This window comes from Eupeodes corollae, chromosome 1 (assembly GCF_945859685.1).
Source record: "Eupeodes corollae chromosome 1, idEupCoro1.1, whole genome shotgun sequence".
In the NCBI taxonomy this organism is placed as follows: Eukaryota; Metazoa; Arthropoda; class Insecta; order Diptera; family Syrphidae; genus Eupeodes; species Eupeodes corollae.
The window spans coordinates 120,299,999-120,312,470 of record NC_079147.1 but is presented as its reverse complement, the minus strand read 5'-3'; the positions used below and the strand labels follow the sequence as shown (position 1 = coordinate 120,312,470).

Below are 12,472 nucleotides of genomic sequence, written 5' to 3'. Positions count from 1 at the left end.
CTCAACATCACACATAACTTAAATGTTTATTTCTTCGAGGTGAGTTTGAAAACGTCAACAAAAATTCCAATGTTCGCATTTTTAAACTTTTTCAATAGGAAAATACGAACATTGGAACTCACTCGGAGGTGCTTTTTTAAGTTGTTTTGTTTTTTACTAAAAAGTATGAACGCAAAGTTCCTACTCACACTTCAAGGATTCCAGGTAGGTATAAACCATTCCTGTAGGTACATTATTGTACCAAGGACACGACCGAATGAGTTCCAATGTTTGCATTTTTAAACATTTTCGATAGGAAAATGCAAACATTGGAACTCATTCGGTCGTGTCCTTGGTACAATAATGTACCTACAGGAATGGTTTATACCTTCCTGGAATCCTTGAAGTGTGAGTAGGAACTTTGCGTTCATACTTTTTAGTAAAAAACAAAACAACTTAAAAAAGCACCTCCGAGTGAGTTCCAATGTTCGCATTTTCCTATCGAAAATGTTTAAAAATGCAAACATTGGAACTCATTCGGTCGTGTCCTTGGTACAATAATGTACCTACAGGAATGGTTTATACCTTCCTGGAATCCTTGAAGTGTGAGTAAGAACAATGCATTCACACTTTTTTGTAAAAATCTAAAAAACTTTTAAGAACATGACCAAGTGAGTTCCAATGTTCGTATTTTGCGGCATTTTAGTAAACAAAACAATTCGTCGTAGAAGTCAAATTCTCACCACAGCTATTGTAATAAAAAAAAAACATCTGTCAAAACAAGTAAATACACCGCATCGAATTGTTGTTGCATTTCAAATTTCAAAATGGACGTCATGACAAATTACAAATACAACAATGTAAACAAATGGGTGTTGGAGGGTAAAACGTACGAAAGATTCCGGTCTTTATATGGTTTGTCTATGGTCTCAAGATTGTGCCTATTAAGGGGATGAATGAAATTTTTGTATGCTTACATCAGCTGTTAAGAATCTTTTACCGATTTTTGTTTTTATTTCCATTCATTATATTTTTTTCATAGACAAAGCTTACAATTTGTTATGGTCGATGAAGATAACGGAATATTTTTGTTTCTTTTATTTAGAGTGAAAAACAACAACTACAAACTGTTTAGAGTTTAGGTATGTCGGGTATGTCTGTGAAGTGTGGCATTCAAAGTCACATTCGTTCTCATTTATAAAATGAAAATTATGTTGGTGCTTGCATGTAATTCGGCATGATGATAATTTGTGAGTTGTGTTGTGTTTTTCTTCAATTTTGTTATTACTAGTTTGATATGGGTTGGGATGGATTTATTTTTAAATTTTTATTTTTTTATTCAAAACAGTATTGGGATAATGGACTAATTAAACTTTACTACAAAGTTTGCATTGCAAATGTAGATATGTACATACATATATGTATGTAAGTATAGACAGGTGGGTATATTGTTTAGCTTAATTTATTTATTTATTTATTTATTTAATATCAATTAGAGTTTACAATCTCAAATAGACAAATGAAGTTTTTAAAATATTCGTTAAATCATTATAAAATTAAAGCTATATACAAAAAAAAATTACAATTATTTAATTACATTATTCAATTTGTTAAAAAGTACAAGTTTAACATATTTTTGAATGAGTTTCGACTCAAATGAAAATTAAAATCTATATTAAGTGATACATTATTAATCTCCCTAACACTGCGAGTTATGGGCTCATGAAACGCATAATTTACTCTATGAACGTTTTCCCGGAATAATGTTCGAATTCTTAGTTCTCTAGAAGGAGCGTAAAGATCAATAAGCGATAATAAATAAGGACAATCAATATGATATGCTAAAATATCTCTGACAAAATTTATGGCAAACATCTTACGGCGATTTTCTAATGTCTGCATACCAATAAGCTGACATCTAACGATATACGAAGGCATTTCAATGTTCCAGCCTAGTTTGTGTACTACAAATCTTGTACATTTTTTTTTGACATTTTCTATTCTTGTAATATGAACATTGTAATGAGGATTCCACACTACGCAGCAATATTCAAGGATTGATCTAACATAAGCCACATAAAGGGCTTTAAGTGTGTAGGGGTCCTTAAGACCAAATGAATTACGAAAAATAAAACCCAACATAGAGTTGGCTTTGTTCACCATGAATTCTGTATGTTGTACAAAGTTTAGCTTGTAATCAAAAATGACTCCAAGGTCTTTTTTAATAGAAACTCTATCAAGGACATGACTTTGCATATTGTAGTCGTAAACAATAGGTAACAAACGACGTGTAAACGAAAAACATTGACATTTGGATATGTTTAGAGCTAATTGGTTTATATTGCACCATTTGATAAGATTGTTTACATCATTTTGGAGAAGTGTACAGTCTGTTAAGTTTTTTACACGTCTAAAAAATTTTAAATCATCCGCAAACATAAGACGCATTGAGTTTGTAAGGACATCAGGTAGGTCATTAATAAAAATAAGGAACAGCATTGGACCTAAATGACTCCCTTGCGGAACGCCAGAAGTTACAGAAAAGGGATGAGAGGTAACCGAATCAATTGAAACGAGTTGACTGCGCCCTGTAAGATAATCTGTCAGCCATTTTAGCATGTTGGAATGAAAACCTATGTTCTCTAATTTTTTAATAGAATTTTATGATGCACCCTATCAAACGCTTTTGCAAAATCGGTGTAGATAACGTCCACTTGGTAACCCTTTTCTAATGAATTTAGAATACAATTCGTGAAAATGGTTAGGTTAGTGGAAGTTGATCTACCGGGTACAAAACCGTGTTGGTACGGGGATATGATTTCTTTTAATAAAAAATTCAATTTATCGCAAACAATTTTTTCAAATGCTTTTGGTATCGAGGACAATTTACTAATAGGTCGGTAGTTTGTTATTTCCTGTTTTGGACCACATTTGTGAATAGGAGTAACAAAGGACGTTTTCCATTCTGGCAAAAATACACCATATGTTAACGAACTATTAAACACAAAACACAAAACTCTAGACAGAACGACGGAACATTTTTTTAAAACAATAGGTGGAATTTCATCCGGACCAGAATTTTTATCTTCAGTTAGACCAGATAGAGCCAATTCAACTTCTGATAAGGTAACACTTAAATTTCCTATGTTTAGACTATTTAGAGACTGACAAAAAGAGGCGTTAGTGACAGTATTAGAATCAATATAATTTGACTTGAAAAACTTAGCAAAGGCATCGCAAATAGATGGTAGACTTGTTAAAGTCGAACCTAAATATTGCATACTTTTAGGGAATCCATTAGATTTTTTTTTACTTTTAATGAAACTCCAAAAACATTTACTATTAACTCTTAACTTGGATTCCAAAGAGTAAATATAGTTTTTGTATAAAAATTTATTTAGAACATTGAAATTCGTTTCACACTCATTATAAATGCTGCGCAAATTGGCATCAAAATAACACTTTCTTAAACATTTATAAGCTTTATTCTTTTTATTATTTAAATTAATTAATCAACTGTTATACCAAGGAGGCTTAGAAGCATTTTTCAATTTAGTTTTAGGAACAAATAGATCGATGGCTGTCTTAAGAGAACTAAGAAAATTGTTGTAAAAACTTGATAATTCCCAAGATTGAATAAAAGTTGAAGGCAGTACTACATTATTATCAATATAACTCGCAATGTTGTTAAAATTAGCTTTGGAGAAATTATATCTATATTTAAAAGGCATTTTTGGTTTGAAAAAGTTCAGTATTTTAAATTCAAAAATCAAAGCTATGTGATGTAAAGTGTTTGGAAATATTGGAAAAATAGAACTATTTACGAACAAATTTAAGTCTTTATCTGCAAACAATAAATCGAGTGTTCTATTTAAACTATTTTTACAATTGTTCATTTGAACCAAATTAACAGTTAAAAGCGAATCAATAAATAAAGAATCACACTCATTATTTACATTAAAAGGAACAAGAAGGCCTTCATCAGAATCAAATACCCAATTTAAATTCGGCAAGTTAAAATCACCTACTAAGATGACATGCTGTTTACTATTAAGCTTAGAAATATAATAAATACAATTGTTTATATGTTCTTTGTACAAATCTATATGACTCTTTGGCGGAATATAACTCACTACTAGAAAAATATCTTTTTTACAATTTAATGATACCTTAATAATAATTTGATCAATGTCAAAAGATGAATTATTTGATGTTGGCAATGATAATTCGGTACAGGCATATACGGAGCGCACAGCAAGCAGCACCCCTCCTCCTCTTTCTATTCCAGTGGATACAGAACATCTGTCTTTACGAAACACTGAGTATTGATGACTATTAAACATCTCTGCATTGTTGTGATTCTTGGTTAGCCATGTTTCAGTAAACGCAAAGAAATCAAACTGCTCAGATGATGACGATAGAAACAATTGTTGCATTTTTGTGCGCATTCCTCCAATGTTTTGATAATAACCAAGGAAATTATATGAACCAGAATGAGAAGCAGAAGCATTAGTTAAGAGTAATGCATTGTTGCAGTGGGAAGTTTCTGTTGATAACGATGGTGACGGTGGTGGTGATGGCTGTGGCGGTGGCGATGGCTGTGGCGGCGGCGGCGACGATAATAACGGTGATGTTGAAGGTGAAGAAAGAGTCGATCTTATTAAGAAAGGTGTGATGGGAGAAAGCGATGAAGATGAAGCTGATAATGATGACGATGGTGACGTTGGTTTTTGGCAAATTATGATTGATCTAAGAGACTCGGAGGCTCGGGATGTATAGTTATTGTTTTCTCTTTTTTGTCCAGAGTTAAAAAATATTTAACTTGAACATGAATGGGCCAGAACGAAGAGTCCATGACTGTTGATAAATGTTCATGTGACACACTCAATTTAAATGTAACGAATTTAAGTTCAGAAACATTTGCATCCTTTTTTACTAACATAAAACATTTAAAGGAATCTGTAGGAATGTTTGTTTTTGAAAATATGAAATTAACAATGTCTTCAGGAGTAGTTGTGTTAGCAAAACGAGATAGATGAAGCCATTTTATTTTTGGTATAGCACTTAAATTTGTTGACGTATCGGTGCCAATAATTTTCACTTCTCTTTTCTTTTTTTGGGGGTTTCTTTTTTTACTCTCAACAACAACAAACTCTGATTTTTTAGAATTATTTTTTTTGAAGGTCCGGGAATATTATCATTAAATGATGGGTCATTGATTGAAATGAGTTCCATTTTTGAATTTTCAGTTAAATTGTTATTTACACCAATGTTAATGTTTGCTAGGTAATTAATAATTACATAGAGGTAGGTATTCATATGCACAAATGGAGGTTAGTTGATACACATGTATGTAGGTACATATATACATATTCATATGTATATCTTAAGTTGGGGGCGTAGGTACCTATTAGATTTTTCAACTATTTTAGAAGGTTAAAGTATTTTTGGCAGATTTCTTTGCTTTAAAAAAAATTCGAAGACAACAAAAATATATGTACCTATGCATGTAATCAAAGTGGAGTAAAAAAGGATTCTTAAAGCCATTTTGCTACCATTTACCAATTTTTGTTACCATTTACCAGTGCACTGTGCATACTCAAATATTGTACACACAATTTCTTCTCGCATTGTTAAATTTTATATACATTTTGTGGTATACATGGCTTTAAGAATTATTTTTCTATTTTGTTTTTGCTTTTTGCCTATTTGTTTGTCATATGGTTTTGCTTAAGGTTGCCAATTGCATGAAAGTAGTTTTGAGTTTTAGCAGCTTTTGTAGTCGCATGGCAGTGGTTTATTTATCGACGTGTTGTTTTAATTAAATAAAATTAACAAAGCTACCTATGCAAGTTGTGAAAGTTAAACTACTTTCGGCAAAATATTTATCTACATACCTACCTATAATTTTCAAGGCAGTATCGTTGTTTTTTCTCAAAACATTAGAACCGAAACAGGTTTTTCACAAAATGTAAGCATGTTTTATTAATAACAAAAAGACAGGTGACAATTAGGTACATTTATTTTTATTCTGTGTTGAAATCTTAGGTAAATCAAAGTATTTACCTAAAGCAAACATTTAGTTAGTTTTTTAATTAAGAGTAGGAAATATGAATAAATTTAAATGTGCCTTAGTATATCGAATTTTTTTTTAATTTTTTTTGAGCACTTAAGCTATGATTACACGGTTAACGAAATCGGTCAACGCGTTGACTCTCTGACGTTACAAAAAATGTATATTTTCTCCGTAATCTCACCGTCAACGTTTACAGTATCAATGCTTAAAACATTGACTATCACACGATGTTGTCCCAAATTACGTTGACGCACAGGTGTGTCAACCTGACTTTTACTCATCAGTGCCAATGCATTGACTCGCAAAACTTTGATGATCACACGGATTGACACAAAGCAAAAAAAACGTCAGCACAAGTCAAAGTTATTTTGGTAAAATAAAATAAAAATTGTGAGTTTATTAACGCACATAATTATATAGATATATTTAACTTAAGTGCAATTCATTTTCAGATAAAAAGCAATAGCAATGACAAAAAGAAATATGGAGATAGCGGTTTTGGCCGCATACATTTTAGAAAGCAGCACGGACGATGAGCACGAGGAAGACATCCGCAGTGCGAGGCCTTCACGAAAACAGCGTTCGGTTCGGACAAAACAATTGATTGAAGGTCCGGGAGAAAGAGGGATTTGGTGTAAAATTATTACGCGAATTGCGCGCTGAGGAACCAACTTTATATCGAAATTTTCTCCGCATGGGCGCAAGACAGTTTGATTACTTGCTGGCGCTGGTGAAGCCTCACATACAAAAACAAAATACAAAAATGCGGACGAGCATTTCTGCCGAGGTGCGATTGGTCCTCACACTGCGATTCCTTGCCACTGACGAAAATTTCAGATCTTTGCAGTACCTTTTTAGAATTTCCCAACCAGATATCTCCTCTATTATTTCCCAAGTTCTTGACGCGGTTTTCAATGTTCTTGTTTCTGACTTTATAAAGGTTTAGTTATTCATAAAGTGCAGAAATGGTTAACTAAAGAATTAAAGTGGATTTTTTTTGATAGATTCCGAAGAGTGAATCTGAATGGGAGGCAGTAGCTGAAAAATTCAACGAAGCGTGGCAGTTCCCGAATTGCGTAGGTGCAGTGGACGGAAAACACGTTCATAGTCGCACCACCTCATGCCGGTAACGTGTACTATAATTATAAAGGTATTTGATATTTTTGTTTTAACACTGATATTAAACGTATTTATATTCTTTTTTCCACAGGGACACATAGCATAGTTCTAATGGGAATATCTGATGCCGAGTACAAACTTTTGTACATTGACGTCGGCCGCAACGGAAAATTCTCGGACGGTAGTGTATTCAACAGATATACATTTGGACAAGCACTAGACAGCAACCGTTTGCACTTACCTGCTCCAAAACCTGCCTGGAAGAAAAAGGGCCGTTCCATATGTGCTTGTGGCTGATGATGCATTTGCATTGCGAATAAATATAATGAAACAGTTTGCCCAACGAAATTTAACCTTACCAGAACGTGTTTTCAATTATCGACTGAGCCGAACTCGTCGTATAATTGAAAATTTGTTTGGCATTATGTCTGCACGTTTTCGTATCCTTCGTAAGCCCATTCATTTGGAACCTTCAAAAGTAAAGAAAGTTGTGCTCGCATGCTCAGTGCTGCACAACTTTCTTATGACTACTAATAGATTATTATTATTTATTATTATTATTTTACGTGTGAAGGCGAACTACCTTCCATCATCTTCCATCATAATCTGATAAATTTTTTATCAAAGAAAGGGACAATATTTTAAATTTAAAAAAAAACTTACCAGCAGCTTTCAAATTTCAATATATGTATGCCCTGTTTTTATTTTTTATTTTTTGAATTAAATGATGCAAAAAAAACAGGGCCATGTTTTTTTTTATATGTATAAAAATCACAGTCAAACTGAGACGATGACACGGTATTTAATTTTGCCCCGTCATCGCTGGTACACGGTCATTGCGATGACACGACTCCGACAGAAAGATTACACGGTCATCGAAAAAAGTCAATGCGTTGACCCAAAAATGTGTGTCAACGAGAGTGTCATCGTACCCGTCAACGCAATGACATCAGTTTTCGTTGACAATCACACGAAGTGACACTTTTGGGACAGATTGTCATGTCATTTTTACGTCAGAGAGTCAACGCATTGACCGATTTCGTTGACTGTGTAATCATAGCTTTAGCCCTAGCATTTATAATTTTAATTTTTCTTCTTATTAAAATGAGAAAAGTTTTATTTAATATGATGTTTATGTGTTCAGTGGATGAACAGGGGTATTTTTCATTGGTATTGAACATATTACTTAAGAACTGTAAAAGATTTTTTTTGAAACACAATGAATCAAAGTTTTCCTCAAAACATTGCACAATACATTTAATATAATTAACGAATTCTTGATTTGATTTGAGTTGACTCTTCTTGATCTAATTCTTCATTATCAGAGTCATCAAGCTCACACGTATTTTCTTCTTCGTCATTTTCATTTATTTCGCCTCCTTAACCAAATTAAGACAAAATAATTTATTTGATTTAAGTTGGGCATTTTAAATTGTAAAGAAGTTTCAGGAAATGGCAACTTAATATTTTCTTAACCAAACAAACTATTTTTTATCCTTAAGGCACTTAAAGGTTTAGAAATTGTTTGAAATTGTCGGCATAACCATTTCATGTATGGAAATTAAGTATTCAACGTTGTTTAAAAAAATGGATAGGTCTTAAAATTCCTTAATCTTTGTTTTAAATGATGCGATAAAAAAAATTAATAGTAATAGATGTTATTTTCATTTCATCAAATGTAAACCAAAAATCAATTTCTTTATATAAAACCACTAAGTTACTTTCGTAAAATAAGTGATAAATTTTGATAAACTAGGTACAATTTTTCTTGTTACATATATACAAACTTCAATTTTAAGTTTTTTTCTTTTGTTACAATTTTCAAAAATATGTACCTTTAGTATTTGATTAAATCAAATAAAATAATAAAATAGTCCCATCCGAAAACAAGGGTTTTTCAATTTTTGTATGCAAGCAATCTATTAGCAAAGTATGTACATACATTCTTATAATTTACATACATTTTTTGTCATAACTTGTTGAATCTGAAGCCGTGATGATGTAAAAACTCATTTGTTAAAGATTTTTGTACAGTCGAAATGAAGAGGGTTTTTTTCATAGGAACCCCTATTATTTCGAATAACTGAAATAGTGTTTTCCAAACAATCTGTGTTCAAATGTGATGTTAATAAATAAAGTTGATCTTCGCATTTAATGTGGTTCCAAAGTTGTATCACCCCATTCAATGTTTAGCATAAGCTTTTGAAACAAAAGACAGACAACTTTTTTCCCGTTTCCACTTTTCAACCCAGTAAATGTCATCTTTTATGTTTGTAAGTACATCTGTGTGACTATCAGATATTGCACACTTCTGTGCCTTTTGTGAAAACTTATTTTTGCTGTTCAAATTGTCAAACAAATTGTTTAACTGGAAAAAAAATTCCCAGTAACTTAAAGCAATAGCCTTTTCATTTTCATCAAAATTTCGGTTGAAGAAGCGGCGAAGGTTGCTGATGAAATGTGATGGCTAAAAACATGCATTACTAACTTACCGCTCATTTTTTGGAAGCTGTCTGGTTGTATGTGAGCTTCTGTAAGCTTATGCAACGATCTTATTAATGTTTTTACGCAAAAAACAGTTTTTTCAAAATGGGCCAGGACACAACTTCTCCATCAACGATTATATCCGATATAAGAATACTATTTCGGACACTTTTGAAGAGATGAACAATATTTTAGATACACAAAATTTTTCGTTCTGATATTTTGACAAAAGGGTTAACTTCTGTGACACCCAATTTCTTGTAAGCCATTCTGTTTGGAGCACCTTTGTCACAAGAAATGCACACGATGTCTATATCTTCGGATATCAATGGTCGCATTTACAAAAGGTGAATGCAAAACTACACTACAAAGGTATTCAATCTTGAACTGTCATATTTTTGACAAATGCAAATATATAAAATAAGAAACATTTTTGACTTGATAACTTTAACTAATCGTTTGTGTTTTTAAATTCAATTAAATCAAATTTAAGACGCATTTTGAATGATTTATATTTGTATTTAAATATTGAATAATTTAATTCATTTTGAATTCGTGTTACTTTACCGAGCAGCTGATTGTGAAACTTCAAAATCATTCTCCGGAGGTTAAATTTCAACTACTTTTGTAGTTAGATTTAGCCAATCAGAATCCCTTGACTACGCAGCCATTGGCTTTGTGAATGCGATCAATAATTTAATTGTGGATTGTAGGATCACAGCCATTTGGTTCCCAAGGACATTTCCATTGTAGTAGCTTATTATCTTTGGAAGAAAATTATCACGGTATGTTTATGGTATATTAATTTTTGCAATATGATTAAATACAAAAATAAACTGTATAATAAAACAAAAAGCATTGAAGATGCGAATGTTTTTTTCATAGAAAAAAAATCCCTTTTCATGTAATTACGTTCATTTAATTTGGGTAAACTAGGCATCATATTAGTTGCTTATGAAAAAGCAATTATAACGATATGCAATGTAATACACATAATAGTTATGCAAACCTTTTTTAAACATTTTCGGACGAAAACTGTAAATTAGTCTTAAGGTGCATTTTATTCTATACAACCATTAGAATAAAGTTTTCCATGGAAAGTAAAAACAAAACAATTATCAAAATTGTTATTTTTGTTTATATTTGGATATCAGTATAAATTGTATCCGTATCCGTATTTACTCGCACCCTTAAACTGCTAAGATACATTTCACTTTCTTTAAAATGGTCAGCACATATAAACATTAGCTCATTGTTATTAGCTTTTCGGAAAAACTGTTGACTGAGTTTACTAGCCAAATTTTGGATAGACTTTCCTGTTTTGGCAGTCGAAATCACGGCACTCCTAAACTTTTTTTGTTCGAGCAATTCTTGTAATCACAATATACCATTTTTTTTGTTATCAATCACTCCTAAACAAACCCGCACTCAACAAAATACAAAAACTTACAATAAAGTCATCTGCCTTCATGAAAACACAAATGATATATATGCACATACATATATAGTATGTCTGGATTGAGAATTCCTTTTTTCTTTCACAGATGTAGACATACCTATTCTTAAAACAGTTTTTTTTTTATGGCGACACGGACACACTATCCCATTTAACGTGTATATATTATTGTCTTCATTCATAAACATATAGTAAGTTTTAAAAAACGATCCCAAAAGGATTTTTTTCATCCCCTTTGAGCAATAGGATATTATATAAATTAGCATATACGGAAACCAATATCATGAAAATGATATTCAAGCTACTAATTGTACTCACTTGGTGCTTATGAGTAGCTTGTGTCATTTGAGCAATGTTTGGTGTCCACTTCTATTTGTAATTATTCAATGGTGGTAGATTATCAGAACTGCCAATCTATTATGTATCAGACCGCATCTATCTAAAAAGATTAATGCCTCTGGTAGAATAAAACCGCTCAAGCGTACACTCTCAAAATACTCGTCGTTTGGATAGAATTGTTGGTTAAAGACATAGATACGGAATAGAAATGTGACCTCTAACGATTTTTATCACGAAATTGTCAATTATAGGACCTCGTTGAAAAAGTAATGAACCGAAAAAGATTCGGTTGTTCGATGTAAGTCGGTACAGCGCCAGCATCGTAAACATAGCCGCTTGAACACCCGAAACTTCTCCATCTGGGAAGGGGCAACGTTGAACCACACAAGACCACAAGAACCTTAAGACTAGTTAACGATCATCGCCCGTATGAGGGCCATGTAGCAAGCCGACTACTGTAAGACAGCTGTTTCGTCAGAGCGAACAAATACTGATCTAACCAGATACCGAGGCACTTCACTAAACTTTTGATCACGAAAGGCTGCCCGTGAAGATCGACAATTACCTCAGCAAGCGCACAACCGGCAAGCAGCCATCAGGCCAAGGCAGCATTCACGATGAGCGGCGCAGCTGCAAGGGAGGAGTCAAGGCAGCGATGATTAAAACTTCAAAAAATGTTATCTTTTAATTAGTTTATTTATTTAAATTCTTTCATTTGATATAGTAACAAGATTTACCTTCATGTGTACATACATAGATACCATTTTAGTCTTTTATACAGAGACATCAATTTTTTTATTCTTAACATTGTATTTTCAAGCTTGTGGCATGCGCATGTATCTGGTCCAGCTTTACACAGAATTTAAGACCATGGACGTTAGTCAAATGATTTTCAAGATTTTTATTTTTAAAAAATCCAAAATTTCATCAAAAATGAATCGAGTATCTTTGTTAGACATGATAATTGAGTTGACACAATGAGGGATTTAGTTAAATACTGAAGTGAAGTTATGACTGAC

The 12,472-nt window shown here is 32.4% G+C and overlaps 1 long non-coding RNA gene across 2 annotated transcripts; it reads left to right on the top strand.

Moving 5' to 3' along the window:
* The first annotated feature begins 4,972 nt into the window (after positions 1–4,972).
* LOC129942653 (uncharacterized) lies at positions 4,973–7,915 on the top strand. Of its 2 annotated transcripts, XR_008781072.1 has the most exons (5): positions 4,973–5,950; positions 6,154–6,445; positions 6,508–6,995; positions 7,060–7,205; positions 7,266–7,915. It is a non-coding gene; the product is annotated as an uncharacterized LOC129942653 (long non-coding RNA). The 2 variants fall into 2 exon arrangements; XR_008781071.1 differs by having other exon boundaries at positions 4,973–6,445.
* The last annotated feature ends 4,557 nt before the right edge of the window (positions 7,916–12,472 follow it).